Source organism: Ursus americanus, chromosome 15 (assembly GCF_024610735.1).
Source record: "Ursus americanus isolate L20-20 chromosome 15, mUrsAme1.1.p, whole genome shotgun sequence".
Lineage (NCBI taxonomy): Eukaryota > Metazoa > Chordata > Mammalia > Carnivora > Ursidae > Ursus > Ursus americanus.
This window is the reverse complement of record NC_142141.1, coordinates 64,366,731-64,370,232: the sequence shown is the minus strand read 5'-3', so window position 1 is coordinate 64,370,232 and position 3,502 is coordinate 64,366,731. Positions and strand designations below refer to the sequence as shown.

Genomic DNA, 3,502 nt, shown 5'->3' with positions numbered 1-3,502 from the left:
TGGAGACTGTTTCTACCCAAGCGATCATTAATGACTAGAGGTCTTTCTCTATCCACTGATTCACCACGTGCCACTGCAGTCGTTCTCTCTCTGCCTCCTGTGTCACCATTTATGACCAGAGAGTCCTTCTCAACCATCTGAGTAATTCACAACTGGAAACCTCCCTTCCTTGTCTGCCCAGTTGCCATTTGCAACCAGTAACCTTGTCTTTCGTCTCCTAAGGTTTTGGGCACGCAAGAACCGCTCTTCCCATCGCCTGACTGGCCTACACAGAAGAAAAGACTCCTTCTGCATCCCCTGACTTGTCCCGGATGCTTGGAGCCCTTTCCCTCCCCTCAAGTTCTCTGGGGATGCTTGTGTTCCCAGATCCTCTGCACTGCACACCGGTTTGACTCTTCACAGTTTTCTTGTCTTCACCCAGTAGTGTTTTCCTGGAAAAAAAAAAGCACGTTTAACGGCGGCTGTGAATCGTGTGTCCTGACTACTCTCTGTTGTTAGTTTGAGGCACAGACTTTGTCTTTGCGGCCACCTGGGAGGGAGCCCACTGTGAGCATTTCTTCCGACAGCGTGTCCCTGGTGGACTGGCAGAGCGCGCTGCAAGGTGAGGTCGCTCCGGTGTGGGGCAGCGTCTGCTCGTTCCTGGAGCCTTTACTCAGTCTTCCTGAGGCCGTAAAGAAAAGGAGGCCCTCTCTCAACCACTTGGGTTGAGAGCGATTGCTCTAACAGAGGTTTGTGTTTTGTTTCTTCTTGAGTTTTTCAGAGAATAAGGGCCATTTGCTGGTGCTTGTTGTCGGTTTGCCGAGTCATGGTGTTGACAGCTGCCTCCAGCCGCTCCGGCTGGCCTGGGTCCTGGGCACACGTGACCCCTCTGTGCTCTCCCGGTGCTGGGGGTGGTGGGGACAGGAGCCCAGCATCACGCGGGCCCTGCTGCTGTGCTGCCAGCTCCCGGAGAGGCTGCGTCAGCCCGCAGCTCCTCGTAAAGACAGGGATGTGCGATCCTAACTCCATTGACTCCTGGTGGCTAACCTGTTTGCTCCCACTTGTCCAGAGCTGCTAAGCAGCCCTGTGAAATGCAAAACCAGTTTACTGGCCCCTTTATGCTGGATTCAGTTCCCTAAGATGGCCGTGGGCTTTGCCCTTCAGCTGGCTGCCCTTCAGTTGGCCTCGTGCCCAACGGCCAAGGTAATGGTGTGCCCGCACTGCCCCTTGTCTCTGACCTTTTGTGCCCACGCTGCCCCTTGTCTCTGACCTCCGCTGCTGCACAGGACACCATGACGAGGAGTGATGAGAGTGAAGGATGTCTGGAGGGGACGCCAGCCACTGATCCCGCAGCCATCTGCTTCCTCCCCAGCCCTCCCCCCTGGTGCCACCGCAGAGCCCAGGGGACCTGGGACAGCAGATCCTCAGGCATAGAGCCACCCTCACTGGCATGCAGGTGGTGCTGCTGGTGTCTGTCCCTCCCCCACTTCTGTCCCCACCATGTTCCCTACCCCAGGTTCCTTTCCCAGGGAGCTGGAATGGGTTCCCTTCTCTTGGGGCCGGGCTGGTTTAGCCATCATTGGTGAGTCTTTCTGACAGAATGTTATTTTACATTGATTTGTGAGTTTTAAAGACCCGTGCTTAGGAAAGGCACCTGCTTTGGACTATCTTAATTTCTCCTTTTGCTTAACAGCCACCTAGACCCATATAATTTATAACCCAGGTAAATAGAATGAGCTGTGTTTGGGGCCAAAGGGAGAGGACTGGCTAATGTCAGTGGTGTCCTGGGTCAGCTCTCTGTATGGTGTTTGGGGTGGTGTTTGTTCCATCCACAGATGTTCACCTTTATTAAGTCTGTCCCAACTTAGTGTTTGCATGTCATACTTCCTGCAGGTGCCCAGGGAACTGAACACTGTGAAACTTTCCCCTGTGAGCACATTGAACCTAGAACTATATTCGCCTGTGAGCATGTTTACCTAGAACTACATTTACCTGTGAGCACCTTCACCTGTAAGAACCATTACCTGTGAGCACATTCACCTGTGAACATGTTTACCTGGGAGCATGTTTACCTGGGAGCACCTTCACCTGTGAGCACCATTACCTGTGAGCATGTTTACCTGTGAGCACATTCACCTGTGAGCATGTTTATCTGGGAGCATGTTTACCTATGAGCACCTTCACCTGTGACTGGGGAAGGAGCACAGTTTTAAGTTGTTAAAGCAAAGTGAGCTGAAGCAGAGCACCTGGCAGGGCTTAGTTTATTTTACTCTGTGCTTTGGGGACTTGCTGTTAACACCTTGGGCAAATCAGGGAACAGGCGGTGATCTAGCAGGACGGTTCCCCTTCCTGGGTGTGCTGGGCAGAGCTGGCTGCTGATGGGAGGGCCATGAAGCCCCAGCACCGTCTGGGTCAGGAGAGCGGGAGCCACTCAGGGGTGGGATCTGGCCGCCCACCAGTGGATAGCAGGGTTACTGTACTTTCTGCTGACAGATGGCCTCTTTTATTTACCTTTTGGAGAACAATTGGCAAGTGATCTGGCTGGTTTTTATTCGGCTTAGCTTTTGGAACAAAAGGAAGGACGACCTGTTGCTTAAGTTGGCTGCACAGATGGGGAGACTCTGCCCGCATCCTGATGGAAAAGACAGACTGAGCAGGAACAGTGATGCAGGACAATGGGTCTGCCCCCTCTTTGTTTGAAATCAATCTGGCATTAGTGAATGTTCTAGTTTCTTCCTCTGGGGCACGAATGGCTGCATGTTTATGTAGAGTGAAAAGTATGGTAATAGCACTTCAACTTCCAGCCAGCAGGTGACAAGCTGTCAGTTTAAAATGGAATATTACTCAGCCATCAAAAGGAATGATTTCTCAACATTTGCTGCAACATGGACGGCACTGGAGGAGATAATGCTAAGTGAAATAAGTCAAGCAGAGAAAGACAATTATCATATGGTTTCACTCATCTATGGAGCATAAGAACTAGGAAGATCGGTAGGAGAAGAAAGGGATAAAGAAAGGGGGGTGATCAGAAGGGGGAATGAAGCATGAGAGACTATGGACTCTGAGAAACAAACTGAGGGCTTCAGAGGGGAGGGGGGTGGGGGAATGGGATAGACCGGTGATGGGTAGTAAGGAGGACACATATTGCATGGTGCACTGGGTGTTATATGCAACTAATGAATCATCGAACTTTACATCAAAAACCAGGGATGTACTGTATGGTGACTAACATAATATAATAAAAAAATTTAAAAAATAATAAAATATAATAAAAAAATAAATAAAATAAAAATTAAAAAATAAAAAAAATAAAATGGTCAAAGGCATTCCCACCAACAGTGTAAGAGGGCTCCCCTTTCTCCACATCCTCTCCAACATTTGTTGTTTCCTGCCTTGTCAATTTTTGCCCTTCTAACTGGTGTAAGGTGGTGTCTCAATGTGGTTTTGATTTGAATTTCCCTGATGGCTAATGATCTTGAACATTTTTTCACGTGTCTGTTAGCCATTTGTATGTCTTCATTGG

General features: G+C 49.7%; 1 long non-coding RNA gene across 2 annotated transcripts; it reads left to right on the top strand.

Moving 5' to 3' along the window:
• Positions 1-595: 595 nt before the first annotated feature.
• LOC148108890 (uncharacterized) lies at positions 596-2,980 on the top strand. Of its 2 annotated transcripts, none has more exons than XR_015726822.1 (3): positions 596-728; positions 1,873-2,069; positions 2,784-2,980. It is a non-coding gene; the product is annotated as an uncharacterized LOC148108890 (long non-coding RNA). The 2 variants fall into 2 exon arrangements; XR_015726821.1 differs by having other exon boundaries at positions 1,873-2,085.
• The last annotated feature ends 522 nt before the right edge of the window (positions 2,981-3,502 follow it).